The sequence below is a fragment of the Chamaea fasciata genome, unplaced genomic scaffold, assembly GCF_029207755.1.
Source record: "Chamaea fasciata isolate MVZ Bird 193981 ecotype frontalis unplaced genomic scaffold, bChaFas1.0.hap1 SCAF_5, whole genome shotgun sequence".
Lineage (NCBI taxonomy): Eukaryota > Metazoa > Chordata > Aves > Passeriformes > Sylviidae > Chamaea > Chamaea fasciata.
The window spans coordinates 69310161-69330217 of NW_027094090.1; positions in this window are offsets into that span (position 1 = coordinate 69310161).

Sequence of the window (20057 nt, forward strand, 5' to 3'; positions counted from 1 at the left end):
ACTGGATTTATTGAGCAAGTTATCAACTCCAGTATTGACTCATATTGCAAAATGGATGTCTCCAGAATTCCCCATTCCGGATCAGAAACAATAAAAGTAAAATTAGATTTATTCTTCTAATGCAATCTTGATTATAGAAAATGCTAGTTGAGTTTGTGGGTAGCTTTTTAAAAGTCAGCTTTCTAATAGATTGCTGCCTCCTCCTGCTACATCCCTTACAGTGACTCATAGCAGCAGAGGTGAAATCAAGTGAAAAAACAAACCAATTTAGCTGTGCACTCCATTCTGGGTGAAAAATTTACTTTGGAGGAAATTCAGATACCTGTAGGTACTTTCACCTAAGTGTTATTCCTGATTTTTGTGGAAAGATAGGATAATAAAAAAGGTTTGACTAACAGGAATTTCCCAAGGTTTCAATCTCTTTGTGGCCAATTGTTCCTTTTCACTCAGTTTTCTCCTCACCTGTTAGCTGGAACAAATACAAGCACTGCACACCACAGGATGCCAGAGTCAGAAGAATTCCTGTACAGGTTTTGAAAGAATTCCTCGGATTTACAAGTCCAGTTCTGTATTTTAGCTGTATTGTTAAACAACAAGGAGCTGAGTTTAATGCAGCAGTCACTATCTGATATTAATGCCTCTGAATGAGAGAATTTATGTAAATATACTCAAGATTAATATTTTAAAAAGGTAATTTATTATAAGTTACTGAATGAGTGAGTGGGAATAAATGCTTTAACTAGAGGCTGAAGAACAAAATGTGCTGGAGAAATCTACTGCAAGGCTTCTACGTTAATGTAAGCAAATTTAAATAAATCCATTGCCAAAGGTTTGCAAGAACATTACAGTGAGGTTCCAGTTCAGATACTAAGAAGACAGGAGATACAAAAGTCAGCATTATCTGTTCATCCCTGAGTTGCTTCACCATGGATTTGCACTATGATATGACTTTATAGGAGCGCATTCTTTCCCCCATCCTACAGCTTTGTCTTTTAGTACACAGGATGGATGGTGCTTGCTCCAAAAGAATTTCTTATTATTGTCAAATGTACAACTTTTGGCTTTATATAGTGCATATTCTCTAAACAATTGCTGGAGATGAAGCTACTTATTTATTTGCCATGAAATCTATTAAGCCATTTATTTTAAACTTCCTGTGAGATAAGAGGAAATTATTCATGCAGAAATTAAAGTAAAATAATATTTCTTAATTTGGTTGCCTGTTTACTGGGGTCTGTTTTGTAGTACAACTTTGCATGTTACAGTACCCTAAATATTCAAGGTACTTCTCACTGTTGACAGCAGTAGCTGTCTTAATTGTTTCTCCAAATCAGAGCTGGATCTTCAGACTCTGAATCCAGATAATAAAGAACAAAGCACACACACAAAAAAAATTCTGTCCAGGTGTTTTTGTCCAGAGTAGCACCAGAACTCCATGATAAGTGAAGAGACCAAATCTAACTCCAAAGGAGGGATGCATAGCCTGAACTTCAAGACTGTAATTTTTTTTTTCATTCCTTATTGGAAGCAGTGTTATCTGGCACACAGATCGGATTGATCAGCAGAGACAGAAGCATGCAGAAGAAATAATTTGTGACTCTGTAATTCAAGACAGTACCATAACACCTATAACATGCTAAATGAATATTGCCGAAATATCTGTAATGTGAATTTCTACTCTTTGCTAACTTGACTTTGCAGCCGTAGCATTCTTTTAACACTGCTGCAAGTGTAAGGTAAGGTTTATGCAAGACAAACAGAAGAAATGCAAACAGAAGAAATTCCATTCTGGGTTTTTAGGGCAGGAGACTTTAGAGGGAATTCAAGGATCTTTGTCACCAAAGTGAAGAAAGGAAGTGACAATATGAGAGAAGTTAACTTGCTCTAAATACACAGATACTTGTGGCGGTGTGGGGGTGCATGCACACACCCCCCTGGGATAACTTCAGCCTTTCCCAAGATCTTGCCTGTCAGTATCCATTTTATCACAAAACACATGGTGAATAACATAAAAAAACTTTCCAGCCCAAGTCCGTTCCAATCAGCAGTTTCAAATCAGATGCTGTCACTAGTTTACCTGTGCCAGCACAGAAATAGATCTGGCAGCTCACATATGAATTTTCCTACTGGCCAGTGAATTTAACCTGGGAGAGCTCGGCACTGCTGGGGCACCATGCAGCAGGTTGTTAGACCAAGGCCAGATGCCTTCATAGCTGCAGGGGCAGGTAATTCACACTTCACCTTTACAAAGGAACATTACACACCCAGTGCTACTTCCTACTGTGTTTTAAGAGAAGAAATCAATTTTTAAGAAGTAAGGATCCTATTTATCATCTGGTTACAATTGATTTTGTGCAAACCTGAAAGGATAAGCAGTGGAAACACCAGGATGGGAAGAAATAACTTTCTGCTTAAGAAATCATGGCCTCATGATTTTACCTGGCTCCACTGAGGTACATTTTTTACAGACACAAGAACTGCTGCTTCTTGCATTCCCCTCAGAAATCACATATAAAATCTTATCACTTATAAATCCTGAAGAACTGCAGAATATCTGAAGCTAATAGAAGCCAGAGGTTAAAATGAAAAGCTCTTTGTTGCAAAGAAGTTACTGTTTTCTTTGCTGAAGAAATGCCTGTCTACAGATACCTGCTTTAACTTTAATCACATACTGTTAATAACCACTAAGTACTTCTTTTTATGAAAGCCCTGGGCTTACATGATTGTCTGGAAGTCTGTAATAAAAGCAAGACCATTTGTTGCTGACTCAGAATTGCTCCTTGTAAAGAATCATTTGAACCAGGCAAATCTACAGAGATTGGACTCACATTTCTTCACTTAGAAAGTAGTAGTATCTTCCTACTTCAATGAATCCAGTGTTAGTTGAAGGGCTTGTTCTGAATATCAGCCACTATTAGGAGTCATTTTGCTGCAGAAAAGGAGGAAGAGAAAATATCTTTGGTAATTCAGAGAGGTTGGATAATTTTGTGTATTTAGCTATGACCAAAGTAATGTTTTTTGATGAAGAACTAAGGAAAGATGACAGGGGATGGAGTTAATCTTCTTGGCCTGTTAATCTTCTTGTCCTTGTTACGTTCCTGAGCCTGCAGTTTCTGTTAAATGGGTTTGTGCAGAGGTAACTTGACTGTGCCACCCTGCTGTGGGTCAGTGCAATGACCCTTTCCCTGGCTGATGTGAGCAGTCAGGCCTGCCTAAGTGGTGGCTGTAATCCCTCACCTTTGACCTCAGGTTGCTCTTTGTGTATTTGTGTAATTTAGCCCTTTAAATTTATTTTTATTAGGCAGATAAAATACTTTCTGGATTCACAAGCAAGAGGAAATTTCAGTGACGCAAAACTTTACTAATATTTGAGGACCGGGATTGATAGCTGTAATAGCTGGAGAGTAGGATCTTTCCTCACAACGGTTTTTGGGCTTGGAGTACATTTCTGAATCTTCTACAGTCTTGAAATATCACTTCATGAAGGCATTTTAATGCCTTTGGGACTCAGATGGGCTTTGGGACTCAGATGAGCTGCAGTTTTGTATGAATGTGAAATACAACACAATGAGGCTGCTGTCACCCTGAGCAGTGTGGCAAGCACAGGTAAAGTCCAGAAATGCCTGTCTTGTCTCTTAGAGCAGCCTTTGGATGCATTGATTGCAACAGCTTTCTCGCCCGGCAGTTTTGTGAGTTTCATTTTTGTCAGATGCTTTGAAGTTTGAATCTGGGCTCTCTGAGTATGATAGAACTTGTTAGCACATATAATTGAGAGGGAGTTTGGATGTGGTGCAAACAGGAGTTCATACAGAGAACGGGAAGGTCAGCAAAACCTTTCTGTCCTGACACACGTTTTTTGAGGGCGGTGACTGGGCGTCTCCACCTTTGGAGCTACCCTTCGGGGGTTTTGGTGTGTGCGCAGCACTGTCTGGTGGAGCTGTTGGATGGCAACAGGGGGAACGTCCACTTGATGGCGGTGTGTACTTGACAGAGACGTGAGTGCACCATGGTTACCTCCAGACCATCAACTGTGAAGATCCTAAGTCCATTTCTCTCAACGAAAACATGCCAGAATGGAAAGATTTCAATTACTTTCCCTTCCATTTGAAAGCATGTATTTGCAGTTACTTTTCCTTGCAGCCAGTCCACTGCACACAAAAGTGTGATGCACTGCACTTCCAGGCTCAGCTGTGTGTGGCATCACACAGTCTCTGCAGAGTCCAAAATGTCCATCTACTTCTTCCGGAGGAAAATGCATCAGTATTGAACCAGTCCATCAAATTGCTTCTGCCAAAACATGCCCATGCTGTGCACTTTCCTTCTTAACTACTCATACCATCATATTCTGTCACTCTTGCAGTCTGAATATAAACTAAAATGTTTCCATCTCCATCTTGCAAAGACAAAGATGTCTTGGGTTTGCATGGCCTGGTTTTGGTAGCAGGGGGATTTCAGAGGTGGCTTCTGTGAGAAGCTGCTGGAAGCTCCCTCCATGCCTGGCAGAGCCAATCCCTGGCAGCTCCAAAGATGGACGTGCCACTGGTCAAGGCTGGGACAATTAGAAATGGTGGTGAAGCCTCTCTGATAATGTATTTAGGAAGGAAAAAAGCCCTGAAAGGTCATTGCACAGTTGTAATTGTGACCAGAGTGTGGTGAGAATATGTGAGAGGAACAACTGTGCAGACACGAAGGTCAGTGAGGAAGGAGGGGCAGGAGGTGCTCCCGGCACTGGAGCTGGGATTCCCCTGCAGCCCCTGGTGCAGACCATGGTGAGGCAGCTGTGCCCCTGCAGCCCGTGGAGATCCACGGGGATGCAGGGATCCACCTGCAGCCCATGGAGGAGACCCATGGCAGAGCAGGGGATGCCTGAGAGGAGGCTGTGACCCCGAGGGAGGCCTGTGGAAGAGGAGCCCGCCCTGGAGCAGCCTGTCCCTGAAGGACTGTGCCCATGGTGGGGTGACCCAGGCTGCAGCAGTTTGATGGGGACTGTAACCCGTGGGATGGACTCACAGAGCAGCACTTTGCAGGGATCTGTGGCCTGTGAGACGGACTCACGTTGGAGAAGCTCATGGAGAACTGTCTCCCGTGGGAGGGACCCCACGGTCCTTTCCCTGAGCAGTGGGAGAAACAGTGGGTGAGGAACTGACCATAACCCCCCTTCCCTGTCTCCCTTCACCACTGGGGTAGGAGATAGAGCTGGGAAGGAGGGGGGGTGGGAGGAAGGTGTTTTTAAGGTTTTATTTTACTTCTCATTATTCCTCTCCGATTTTGTTAGTAATAAATTTAAATTATAGCTCTAATTTCAAGGCTGTTTTGCCCGTGAAGGTATTTGATGAGGGATCTCTCCTGGTCGTTATCTAAACTCATGAACCCTTCATTATATTTTCTCTCCCCTGTCCAGCTGTGGAAGTGAGTAAGAGAGGAGCTTTGGTGGTTGCCTGGCATCAAGCCAGGGTAAACCCACTATATAGAACAAAATGTTTTTTCAGACCTTGCCCCTTCCATTTGTGAATTAATTACAACCTGAATTCAGTCCACAGTCAAATGGCAGTTTTCTCCCTTTTGCAAGCTGTAAACTTCACATACACCATGGTGCTTTCTGCACAACTTCCTCAGCTTTGTACCAACATTTTCAGTCTCACGGAGTCTGACACACTTCTCGCACAGAAATATGTGCCAGCACACGCAATTGCTCCATTTCCCCTTTGCCTTGCAGCCTTTCACGAACACACCACACACTGGGCCTATGCACCTTCTTTCCCAGCTGTGTGTGCCATCACATTTTTTCACTGTCAGATCCCAGTTTCAAGCCATAAAACATCCACAGGCGCTCCCGTTAAAGAAGTATAACAAAAACCCTGCTTCCTCCTCCCCCTGCTGCTGTAAACTACACGAAGCACACCGCTGCTATGCACTTTCCTTCTCAGATACTCGTGAAATCAGACTCTTGCAGTCTGAATCTAAGCCGAAAGGTTTCCAGCTGTAACTCACACAGATAAAAGTGCAGGACAGAGAGGTCACTTGGACTTGCGCCTTAAGCTGAGAAGCTTTTATTCACATCACAATAAAGTGACAGTCGCTTTCTCTTTGCAGCTGGTGGAATTGCCCTCACACTACGTTGCTCTGCACTTTCCTACTCATCCATATGCACCAGCATCACTTTCAGTGAAGCAGAGACCAACATCTTCATGTAGCCGAACAAAAAAAAATTGTGCTGTCATTTTTTCACCCTCGCAGAGCCAGTTTCAAACCTTAAACCATGGCCCCGGCCCCAGGAGCTCGCTGGCTTTTCCCCGTCTGTCTGCAGAGTTCTCCAAGTTCACTTTGAAACAGTTTCTAGTTGCAAAATGCAGTCGTTATGTGCGGCTACAGTTGCAAACCCAAAGGAAGCAACTTGGAAGCAGAGCTCCTCGTCTCCGCTCCTGGAGGAGGGAATCAGTCGACCTGAGCTGGCAGGCACCTGAGCAATTCGCCCTAAGGCAGCTCAAAACTGCTGACAGGGAAACTGAGACAGGAAAAACAAAAAAGAGAACCCAAAAAAGGGATAAAAGCCTCTGCTCAAGCTAAGACCAAGCAGGCAGCGAAGCCAGCACAACGTAAAAAAAGGAGAGCACAGATTTTAAAAGCGTCCCTGACAGCGCCCTGCTCCCTGGCTGCAGGGTCTTATGGAGACAAAACCAATTGTTGGGCACAGATACATATGGAATACAAGACCATTTTGGGTTACCCCAGGATAAAACCACAGCAAACACGCTGGTGCTATGGACTTTCCTCCTCAGCTCTGTGTATGTACTGTCACATCCTGACACTTTCACATTCTGATACCTGAATCTAAAACGAAGAGAATCCAGCTACAGCTCACACTGACCTTCTTCCTCCTGATAGCTGAAAATTTTCTTTGCACCACAATCTCGTGCCATTCACTTTCCCCTTAGAACCTCACAAAACTTATTTTGTGGCTCATATTTTTCGTGCAGGAAGCACACCTGCCCAGCAAAGCCACCAGAACACCAAAAGCATTGAGGACAAAGAAACTGGAGATGCTGTGGCCTTATGTGTTAGAAGAAGAAACCTCCCTGGAAGAACAGAGAGTGCGCTTCTTGACATAGTTAAGGTTTGTTAACAGGCCAAAACTTGTGCCCATACCACAGCTTTTCATGTGCCTCAATGAGCATGTAAAAAATATCTATTCATCTCTGAGAAATCGATGACACTCCTGCTAAAATTAAATTAATTTAATATCTTAAAAATATCTACACAATGTAAGCTACATCTGTGCTCACAGGATGTTCCGATCCTTTCGCTTTTGTTTCTTTAGCAATTATGTCAGCAGCTTATGTAGAAAAATAACCTCAAAAATACTTAACTAGCAAATTCACAAACGCTCTCTCTTTCTGCCTGGTAATAAGAGCTAATTCCAGCAGTAGTTACTGATTTTCACTCAACTTACTGATTCCTTTTAGGGATTTTCCTTTTTGTTCTTCTGCAAATGCTGCTTCCTTCACCTGCTGGAATCAAAGAAGGGTAGGCAGCATCATATGGCATGTCAGATTATTAAAGCCTACAAGCAAGCTTGAACAAAATTAATGATAAAAGATAACATCTTTTTTTTGCAAAACTTGTGTTCTTCTTAACCAAGTTAAAAAATAAAATTAGTTGAAATGTCAAATTTTGAAACAAACCCTCTAAATTTTAGGATTAATGATGTCACTCTTGGTGAGAATTTATCAGAACCAGAAGAACATACACAACAGGAACAAATTGTAATGTACATTTGCAATTCATAAATTACAGTGTTTCCTGCTGAAATGGAATTGCTGGAAGGGGGTGTAACAACTTTTTACCAGTACAGTAATGAGAGAGAGAGGAAACTGAAAATATTGTGCTGAAAAGAAATTTAGAAGAAGAAGAGAAAATTCTTGTCAGAATGGTAGGGGGTTACATGTGTGAGATTGTGCCTATCAAAGAAGACATGACATGTAGAATTTGGTAAAAGACTACTGAAAATCATCATACAGCTATGATCTCCAAAAAATAACCTCATCCCCCCTAAACAAATTTGATGTGTTGTCACCGAAAATTATCTTTTTTATGAACTGTTTATTAATATAAGCTGCAGCCACATATATATATATATATATATATATATATACACACATGTATGTTTTATATGCTGTAAAGCTGACTTTACCCGAATAATACACTTTAACAACTGCTAGGATAGAGTTCTGAATAAGCAGCTTCTGCTTGAAATCCACCCTAATATAGAAACACCTAAACTTGTTTTATGCAGTTATTCATGTGTTGGGATTAGGTAAGGTTTTTCCTTTTCGATTTTCCTCTGGGAACTGACAGTTCTGTTTGTTGGAAGAAGCACTGGAGAAGTCTTTTTTCAGACGTTCTCCAACCAAGCCATTACCAAACTTGGTGTCCTCATGGGTGGTATGAAGCAAGGGCAACTCCGAGAAAACATCATCTTTTATTGAAGAAATCTGCTGTGACTAGAGACTTAAGACAATCCCACCTTTTACATGTAGTAAGAGTACTTTACCTGGTAAACTCCAATGGAAAAATCACTCAGATGGCTGTTTTTTCCTAATGTAATTACTGCAATTTACATGAGTGTGGAGGATGCACAAGGTCTAGCGGTTGGAACAGGAGACCGGACAGTTCCTCATCTTGCTGTTTATGTGAACCTGAGAAGTTGTTTTTAGAGTCTTTACAATTTAGATATCCCTGCCAAGTGAGAGTTAGGCTGTTTAGGTACAGCTAAAAAGAAGTACTTACTTACTGTAGAAAAGCTGTGCTGAGTGTATTGCCTTACTTGTCTCTTGTTTTCCCCCATTTCTACAGCATATGAGGAAATATTTCAGAAAGGAACAAAAATTACATTGCTAATTCGAGTGATTAATGCTTTTATACACACACACACTGAGAGAGAGAGAGGGAACAATTCTTATAAAATACAGTTCTCAGAGTTGTTATCATCTCAACTCACAAGTAATCTTCTGAAGCTCAGTACGAGGCTGTTGTAAAATGTGGTGCAGAAAAGTTACGAATGAAAAGAGCAAATTGGGAAAAGGACAAAGCTAAGTGCCACTGCAGGAAGGAAAGGAAGCACAGGCTCCTACTGGTCATACTCTGCTTCTCTGTTGAGACAGAATAGAAATGGAAATACATCAAGATAAAGAGGTGGCAGCATATGGCACTTGGCAGAGGCTCCTGTCCCTGCCCAGGTGGGCTCAGAGGCCAAGCAGATTGTTACTGCAGCAGAGGGCACCAGAGCAACAAGGATGAGGTGTGGTACTGGCTCTGCTTTGCTCATGCCTAGTGGGTCTACAGACTTGCTGTGCTGTGAATTCTTGTACTTTATATTGCTTCAACATTTTTGTCACACTGTGAGGGAGGTGCTGAGTATCACTGGGAGCTCTGGGATGGAAGCAAAGCAGGCAGTGACACGTAAGCAAAAAGGCAGTGAGGAGCTCCGTGAGAATCTGGGCCACGTGCACTTGAGTCAGCGTCCTGAATGCCACATCACCAGTAAGACCAGGAGGATGAGGAGACAGGACCATTAAGGATGTAAAACTTCTAATGAGAAATCATCAAAGCAAGGTTTCTTTTCTTCCTTATAATTTTTTTGTTCTTTTTTCACATCAGGTGCAGCCGGATGCTATATTTGCATAGATCTTTTGCATTCCAAGTAGCCTGAAAGCACAAACATGAACAACTGCACTGATATTCTGCAAACTCATTGCATACTGCATCAAAGAACTGCAAAAAGGTTTTGAACAAATCTGATGTTTGGTGGGTTATATAGTATTATTTGTGCGAATTGAATGGTTGGAGAGAAGCATTCATGGAAGAACATTGATTTTACACGGATGCACTTCACATTCCCTTAGATCCTTTAGGCATTTCTTGAACAAAGAAAGTCTAAACCTTGTGTGTCATTGTGGAGATACTGAGCATGTCCTTCCACAGTGGAAGGCTCCATTTTGCTGTCATCCTGCTACTGTTTTAAAACAACCAAATATAACCGTATCCCATGGACTTGGATGAAATTCAACGTGCTCTTTAATGAATACTGGATTTTTTTGCAATAACTGTGTTGGATCAATGTAGTCTTCTGCTTTTGTCAGTGGAATTTTATAAAAGGAAATTAGGTTTTATATATATGATGGCCAAGCACATACAAGTATTAAAGTTTTTTATTTTTTGCCATCTGACATTTACATGAAAGAATCTTGGTAGCGTGAAATAACAAGAATTTTTTATGCATGCTTGCAGCCACCTGGAAAAATATTTCATTCTGATATCACAGGTTTCAAAATAGAATTTTTCCATTATTATCAGTCTTACCGGTCATGTTGATAACTAAAAATTGAAACACTGCCAACATGTTTGAAAATATGCAGACATCTTTTTATAATGATGGCTATTCTGGTACCTTGGTTCTATATCAGTTTTATATGGGTTGTGGAATATAAAAATTCAATGGTGAGGTAACGCCATTTGACATTTACAGTGGTATTTTACCTATTTCTCTCGGTTATACAAGCTAAAATGGGGAGTCAGTTTTAATGTATAATCTGAAAAACATTGTTAGGGAAGCCACAAATGTCAAATCCTAGAACTGCGCCTACACATTGTCCCCTCTCGGATGGCAAAAAAGAAATAAAAAAGGAATTGAAAATTGAGACTATATGTGGTAGAATCAAAACTGATTCTTGTGGGGTTTTAAGAACACAAAGGAAAAGCAATGTGCACAAGTGGAGATAAATTATAGCAGATTTAATGATAAACTGAAATTAGATCTGAAAAGAGTAATCATAAAGGCAGGCAGGGTTTTCTGTTTCAATTGCTGAAGCAGTGTGTCATGCAGGAAGAAACGCTGTGTAACTGGGGAAAGCAGATATTAAAAACAATCTGATCCCACTACGATCTAGTAGGATCAGTTCCCAAGGAGAAAAGAAGCTCATCTACCAAGTTCTGAACTTAAAAAAAAAAAAAAAAAAAAAAAAAAAAGAATAAGCATTATAAACGTGACTCTGATGGAGGTCTAAAGCGGAGTTTGAGAATTTAACTACTCATCTTTCTGGTGTTGCATAATAAAAACCACAGGTCATTTCAGATCCCACTCCTTTAAATTTCACCGATGCAGTACTGTGGTAACCTATATGTTAGTATGTTAATACTGGCAATGGAATTGAATTCTGAGGGAAAACACCAGCCGCCTGAACACTAAAACCTTTCCACAACACAGTAACTATATACAGGAACCTAGTATAGAAAGCGCTAGAAGTCTCCCCCAGGAAGTAAAGGACATCCTCAGGCCCGGATCATTTCCAGTGAGTTTAAACCAAGGTTGCAAAGAGCTCCTAATACCATCTCCTGCCTCTGTTCGGGACACTGACAAACTCCAACAACATCCTCATTTCTAGTGTGACATTTAGGAGAGGATTCTACAAAAGATGGCAATTGCTGGTGGAAGATTTCCTGTGGTATAGAATCCCAGAATGGTTTGGGTTGATCGGACTGTAAAAAGCTCATCCAGTCCACCTCCTGCCATGGGCAGGGACACCAGCTAGGTCAGGTTGCTCCAAGCCCTTCCAACCTGGCCTGAAACACTTCCAACTCACACTTCTTTTGAAATTCCTAGTAAGGCTCTTGCTCAGTTAAAGGTGAACTTTGTAGATATCTGTCCTGGTTTAATCTTCTGTGTTTACACAATCTCTAAGGTCTGTGATGACATCAAGATAAACCCTGCTTCAGATATTAATAGCTGTTCCTAATAGTATTTTATTTAACCACTGATCCTTGATAAGCGTTTAACTTGTTTTGGTGGAAAAGTCTAAATAATAGAGATTATCTCTTTGATTAAATGGATATAAACAACACTTTTATTTACTAACACCACATTTCCAGTAAAGGAAATGTTATTTCATATTTATGTAAATGAAATGTTATTTTTTTCTAAAACAAAAATTATTTTTCCAAAACTGAAAAGGTCTCAGAGGGATGGCTGGGCACCCTAACTGAAGTTTGTCTGCATGGTGTTAGGAATTTTCATCAGTATTAAGGTGTTAAATAATTTAATGTTTTATTAATAGTGATGATTTCATTTCAATGTCTTCTCAGTATGTATATAAATTTTATGTCGTTGCAAGCAAGGTTTTGAGATGTTTGTGTTTTCTTTACGTCTGCCGCAGCAGATGGAACAGGTTCCACCCTGAACTTAATTTTGGAGCTCACAGAGGATTTATGAAATCAGATCTGTTACTGTGCCGAAGGAACAGGGTGTTGTAATAACAAGTGACGTGTAAAGCATGACTGTGCAGAGGAAGGAGATGACAGAGGAGCTGAGGTGGCAGCTGGAGGGTTTTCTCTGGCTGTAGGCAAAGAAGGCAAGGCATAAGTTAAAGTGACAGAACAGAAGAGAACATTTTGTGTTTGGGAAACAAATAAAGTGTTTAGTAAAGTATTTGGTCCCAGCTGTTACAATCCATTTTAATCACAGAGGAGCAGGTGAGCTGTCTGTGGATTACAAATCCTGAGGTTCAAAATATTCCCCCAAACATGATTGAAACCAAACAAGATTAAATGTAGATACCAGAAAATTAGTTCTTTTAACACTAAAAGAAGCAAAGATAAAAAAGGAAAGAAAGAAAGAAAAAAGGAAAGAAAAAAGGGAAAAAAAGAAAAAAGGAAAGAAAAAAGGAAGGAAAGAAAGAAAAAAGGAAAGAAAGAAAAAAGAAAAGAGAAAGAAAGAAGGAAGGAAGGAAGGAAGGAAGGAAGGAAGGAAGGAAGGAAGGAAGGAAGGAAGGAAGGAAGGAAGGAAGAAAGAAAGAAAGAAAGAAAGAAAGAAAGAAAGAAAGAAAGAAAGAAAGAAAGAAAGAAAGAAAGAAAGAAAAAGAAAGAAAGAGAGAAAGAGAGAAAGAGAGAAAGAAAGAAAGAAAGAAAGAAAGAAAGAAAGAAAGAAAGCAAGCAAAAGGGGAGAGTGGGGAAGGGACAGTGACAGAAACAGGTTAAGTAGAAAACATATCATCACTCTGTGGGTCCCAAGGTCTCATTTCTTCCCTCCATCTGGTCTTCTTGGTGCTGAGGATCCCTCGCCAAAAAGTACAGAATCCAATGGATTAATATCCCCTTGGGCAGGTGGGAGTGCCCAGGTGCCTCCCCTGGGGAGGGCCAGTTTGACCCTGGCCCTTGCAAGGCTCTGGGTCGGTTGCTTCTTTCTGTATCACAGCAGTGCTCAGAGGTCTGGGGACCTCTTTGGGGGGCCTCTGATGGGCCCTGTCACCCCTCATGTGGCTGGCCCAAGGATGTGGCTTTCCTGGGGTGGGTGGCCCTGCAGCTGGGCCAGTCTGAGCAAGGGAGGAAGGGCGTGCACTGCCCATGAGCAGAGGCTGTGGCACACACCCAAAACCTCTCCTCCTCCTCCTCCCCACTTTGGTGTGGGGGTCTGTGCCAGCCTGGCAGCTGGTAAGCCTGGGGCTGTAGCCTGTTGGAACCCCGGGCACTGAGAATTTCAGACTTTCTGTGCTGACAGGCACTGACCCCCAAGAAAACACTGCATTTGACCTGAGGCCGTGGAGAAGGCTTCCAAAATTGAATGACAGCACTGGGATTGTGGGTGTGCAGTTTGAATAGAAGCGTGTAATATCACATGGTGGAAAACTTAGAGTTTAAAGTTTTAGGATGTAGTAATATATATATAAAGCAAGATGGAGGTTTTAGGGCAGAGGCTGAGTCCTTTTTCACCTTCTTCTTCATGGGTTTGGGTGATATTTTGTAATTGGATAGAAAAATCCACATTGCAGGCCACGGGTGGTTGGTCATTGGGTTAAAAGTAAAAATAATTCAGGTGTCATTTCTTAATTGGACGGTTTATCCTTAAAAGGCCTTGTAGAGAAAGAAGCAGGAGCCATTTTTTACTTCGTTAACTAGAAGTGTGGTAGAACTCACAGCCTGCGAGACTGTAATAAAGATAAGAATTAATAAACATCTGAGTCCGAACACAAAATACAGTCTTGAGCATTTAATCCCGTCTCTGACAGAAAAGAAGATAAAAAGCAACAGTAGCCTCCACCCCGAAGGTGCTGGGCTTCATCCTCCTGTGGAAATATTCCTCTTCCCCAGCTCAGACCTCACCTTGAGCCCAGGGCTCAGTCAGGAGGCCCGTTCAGGCTTGGTGGTCCTTCTGTGCAGCTTTTGCTATAGTTTTGCTATAATAGGCAAAAGTCCTTCATAAAAATGTTTAAGCCATAAACCATACCATTTCAGTCTCCAACACCTGACTGGAATAATATGTGAGTTTTGGTAAATCTTTGATCCCCCTGAGGCAACCAGACTATGATGTAGTAGAATTTTTACTGAATGGCATTTCCCCTTGGTAAACCCTGACATCCCCCTTTTCCAGGGTGTGTCTATACCATTGTAATAAAGTCTTTCGGATTCATGGAATGGGGAACACCCTGATTTACTTGTTTGGATGGTCCCCAAGGACAACTTTCAGGCCCAAAAGCACAAACAAGGGTAGGCTGAAGGTAGGAACAAGAAGGATGGGACCTCACAACCTGAAGCTGTAGTTGGACAATTAAACCCCAAGATGCAAATGGACCAAAACTGATAAAAATGAAGGACCTCGTGACCAGTCAGCCATTTTGTGACAATTCTTAGTCCACCTTGGGTGTAACCCAGGTCAGCGTTAGCCTCTGTAGCAGCTGCTAACGTTTTCCCAAGGAAAAGTTCCTCTGGAAAGCTTTTTCTCAAAGCAAGCTTGGTAAACAGCTATTCTTTCTCAGAGCAATCTTTGTCCAGCTGGTGTTTTCTGTTTTTCTAGTTTAACCGAGGGTATTAGAGAGGTGTCATTTCTATTCACCAATCATATCAAGTCTGTATTTGAACACTTTATAAAAGGTAGTAAGAATGGGACAATAAAGAGCCTTCTTTTTCTACACTTTGGTTGTCTGAATTATTTGGAGTCTTTCGTGTCCAACAGCGACAATGGGGTGTACATTTTCTTGTGAATGTTGTAATAATAACTTCCCAAGAGACGGTCCCCTGGCATTAGTTTTGTGAAACTGGACTGATTTGACTGGGGGGGATTCTTTGTTCTTTAAGTCTAAACTTACTAGACTCTCAGAAAAAATCTGGTTGACTTATGAAGTAGATAATGACCAGAAGTGGCCTGAATTTGGGAGTCTTGTTAAGAAATTAATATCAAGTTTAATCTCCCACATACACAAAGATCGATATTTCTATGAGCTAGAATAGGCCAGGCTCTTTATGGTGTTAGCTTGTTGCCAAGAGCCAGAGAAAAAGGTGGATCCTGAAGGCCTTTCAATAAATACCTGCTTTATTCTCCAGCTCTGTCCAGTCTTTGTTTCAGGTCAACCTTCCAAGACATTCCAGACATACGTAAATTGAAATAATAACTTTTTTTTTTTCCAGAATCAATACCTAATTCTGTATTATGTTCTGCTTAATATTGATAACTAAATTCTGACCAATTTTTATGACTTTGTACATAAAAGTACGACGCGTGATTTTAATACAGCCGACGCATTTTCAAACTCCAGAAGTTAAGATAAAATGGTAAAACCTGGGAGACTGATGTATCTGTACATATTTAAGGATAACGTACACCTGTGCAGTGGATGCTTTAATAGCATGGAGGCACAAGGTGCCTAACTTCATGAAGTTATGATTGACTTCTGTTGGAGTGGAGTGTAGCAGGATGCTCTGCCCTGGAATGTGGTAAAGCAACTCGAACAGTGCCCTGTTTGCAAGGCTCTCAGTGGTAGACATGAGAGGGGAACCTTGCGCTGGTTTTTGGAGTTGAATCATGCTAAAACCTGTCTGGCACACCAGCCTCGAATCAAGCTCCTGATAGTGAGGCAAAGATTTGGCAGATAAGCTGCTAAACAGACCTGGAGGTGTGTGACTGGCAGTCAACCCCTTCACACTATCAAACTCCTCTTCACTTTCCATAGGGTAGGTTCTTCAAATATATTCCTTTGAGGATGACTGCCTTTGGTTTTGGGGACAACCACCAAGGATATACCTCGAGGTTAAGAGAAAGAGATTTGCCCACAGTCATTGATATGGGTGAATTACATCCAGCTCTCATAATTGGGGATTATTGCTAGCTTTAATTTAATTGCTTTGATATTGCTTTGATATAGTGCGCTATCTTATCTTATACCATAATAGTAGTTTTAGCTTTTTTATTGTACAATGTATTATCTTGATTGAGTTCTTTTTTGTCTAATTTTTATTGTCTAGTATTTAGCATAATAAATAATTAACTTTTGTATAAATTTATCTGATTTGATATCATTAAAATGTGTGGAACGGCGCAGTGGTGACACCTGTGAGCAAGTGATGTGCCAAGCTGGGCTCAACTCACAAGAATGTTCCCCAGTTTAAGGGGGCTGGGAGGTCTGTGAGGGCCGTGGGAGCTGTAAAGGGCTGAAGAGGCAGGGAGGGTTATCCTGTCTCCCAGGGCTGGCCAAGAAATGAATGTTTGTTCATGTATGTGAAGAGTTGTTAGCAGGTGTGGAGGAGTTTGTCACATAACTCACCAGCTCTGTCTGGAGAAGGTGCATGACTACATGAGGTACAAAGAAGTGAAGCCCAGGTACCTGCTGTGATAATCATGTCTCTGAGCAGTCTAAGCATCCAGAGAAAAAAAGTCAATTAATGAATCCCGCTCTTGAGCAATACTGAGGAAGGCAAACTACTGATTTTATCTAGAAAATATGTAAAGCATGGCCCAGGGGTAATGGCGATGGAAGAATTTCAATTTTGAATTATGAATTCATCGTCTTGGAATTTAGTTCCAATAGGAATGACTAGAGGTGACACAGTTTGAGGAAGACTAGTTGTTCATACAGATTCAGCCTCAAAGTAATCTTGGATACTTTCTCCAGATCTTGCTGGAGCACCTTGCATCCAGCAGCAGCTCAAACCATTTCCACAACAGCAGTGCCAGAGGAAATTTGTAATGTCTGCATTGGTTTTGCAAAGAGCCATGCACAGCTTGGTTGCTCCTGGATGTGTAGTTATGGACATGGGTGCTTTGCCCATGAGAAAAACTTCTCATGTATTCATCTTCAGTAGCCTAAGCAGTCGTAGTTTTTGACTGGCACTTGAGATGATACAGCTGTATCAAGTTTTACAACTCAAAATTTTTTGTAATTCGGTTGACTTGCAGATCATGGTGAATTTGTGCTCGTTATTGTATTGCTTTGCATTTTATTTCATTGCGATTGAAAAGATCTAGTATTTTCTTTTTATTTGTGAATGTTTTGTAATTTTTCCCCTCCTGATTTTCTTCCTCTTCTGCTTTATTTTTAGCCCTTTGTTTTCACATGTTCTTACTCAGCCCTGACACTTACCAAGCTGTTTCTCCCAGAAGTCACGTGATAATGTGAAGCATCTGGGTTAGGGCAAAACATATATTTTAGTGTAATTTCACCTGATAAAATGATCAGGAGTATTTCAGGAAAATGCAGAAGGGCTGTTCAATTACTTCTGAAAAGTCTATTTCTGACAGGGAGAAATCTTTTAACAGCAAAACACCTGAGAAACTCACAGAAGTGAACAGCATCCAGGTTTTCCCCCATGACAAACAAAATCTATTAATGCAAGTCAGGCTTGGTAGATTTCTGAAATTAAATTAAATCGTTTATTTGTGTGTGCCACAGGATTGCTTGGAGGGTTGAGGAAGAAACAGAACAGTCAGATTTTACGTGGTGATGTTGTGTAGTCCTGGTTATGCTCTCCTGTCTTTCTGTGCCTGTAAAGATCATTTTTGCCCTTCACTTTCCAAGAACCTGTTTTAATTATCACCTCTTCCCAGATTAAGAATTTGTTTTAATGCACAGTTTGAACTGAGATTGCGGAGAAAAGGTGGTGGAAGAAAGTGTCTCAGTGAGACCTAAAAAGAAAAACAAAATCCCAACAGGCAAAGGAAGTCAGTAGAAGAGTCGAATCCTGGAATTGCAAGCCCTCCAGGAAAGTATCCTCTGCTCTGCACTGCCCTGGATAGCTCCTAAATTTTGTCCTTTTTTCATAAAGAAAGTAAATATAATTAATGACAAAAACCCAGTAAATGGCTTTTGCTAAGTGATCTGCCCTAAGGAATTGTACTCTGGCAGACAGAGAGAAGGTGCATCCTCCAGATTTTCCTTGCCACTTTGTAGTTGAAGGAGAGTTTAAGAAGATGCACTGGGGAACAATCAGATACTATAGAATAAAACTACTTGGTTTGTGTTAGACAGTACTGTGCAATACCACAGGGATATCACTCGTGGGTTTCAACCCTCAGAATGAATATGTAAATGAGGACTTAATTGAAAATATCAGTCAAAACATAATAGATAGTGCTTTGCATGTCTCAAAAAACCCCACAAAAAACATATATACCTCTTAAAATACCTCTAATAGCTTCTAGAACAGGTAGGCATGTGTCACAGCATGCCACGATTCCAGGTGAGTAAAGCACAGGTGTTGAGGAATTGAACAACAAACTAAAACATCACACCCCTAATGACTACTCAAAGCTTAGTTTGGCTGGGTACCAATAAACAAGAAATATTTCCCAATGGTAATGGCACATTCAGAAGATTCAGTGCATTTCCATAAAACATCAGTCGGTTCAAAAGTTAAGCACAGATTAAGTTAAGTACAAAAGTTAAGCCAGCCACAGGAAGAGCTCAAAGATATTGCTGTGTGCACAGTCCATTTTCTCATGTACAAAAAGCTTTAGTAAGCAGCCAAGGGACATTTTGAAAAGGAAGATTTCTAATATTTTAGAGATGAAGTGACTGTTTTGTCAGGCTACAAATTTTAGTCTTTTTCCCCCCCTCTCATGGCTACAAACAGTGCAGTGAAACTGCAGCAGCTGTTGAGAGGTGAAAGACACAAAGCAGTCATTAACTAGCTGGTTTAGAGAGAAAGTCTTATTGCGGACAGGTTTTTTTATGATTTTTTAAATGGGCTTTTCCCAGTTCTTTCAGGCTGGTCCAGTAAAGCCAGACTAAATCACTAAGGTGACTCATGGTGTGAACTGAGTGGACAATTCCAGCTATGTGAGTTCACAACCACAGTGAGCGAGCTACAAAAACTAGCAGCGAGGTCACATCCCTAGATTTCTAGAAAAACACAAAAAAAAAAAAAAAAGATTTTGCTGTTGGTATGTAAGAAATATCTTTATGTGTGTTAATTGTAGCCTTGGCATTGATGGGTAAATCGCGGCGAGTTCTCAACGCACAAGTGGTTGACAAAAAAGGAGAGAAGCAAAAATAGAAATCAAATGGTGTCTGTCAACCAGCCCTTGATCAGCTTCACTGGATGCATCTCCTGGATTGGCTCATCTGTAGGCTGTCACAACTGCATGGCTCAGATACATGCTTGAAATGATTGCTAGTCTGGCATTTCAATTTAAAGACAGTTGATTGAATCAGCTGAAGTATTAACCAATTTTGTCCCCATTTTAGCTAATTAGGATCTCAGTAATGGAACATCCCATCCCTTTCATGTCTTGTTACGGAGACACGTACTTCTGGCACAGCTGGATGGCTGAGCTGTTGTTCAAAACAGACATTTTCTGTCAGCTTCTCTGAAATAATTCAGGGAGGGGGTTCTTGCCTTGCCCTCATGGCAGAGCCAGCATTTGGTGGTTGTTCTCTGTGTGTGTGCCTTGCCAAGCTGTTCTTGTCCTCTGCTCTCTGAAGTGGGTGATGAAGTGCTCTGTCACTGCAGGGAGGTGTTTGTGCACAGACGCTGCCCTCCTCACTTAATACTCACACTGCAGTGCCAAGAGCATATATTGGGGAAAAAGTTGGGAGAAACCAGAAAATATGTGAGTCAACACTATCACAGGAACTGAAAAGGATTCTGAAAGCCACAATGTAAATCACTTAATTAAGAAAAGCAAAATTCCGAGTGACAAGTTTATATCAACTGGCTGGCCTATTGCAAATCAACAGAAGAAAAATTTACAAACAGAAAAAAAAAAAAAAAAGAAAAAGGCCTGTGGACAAATCATG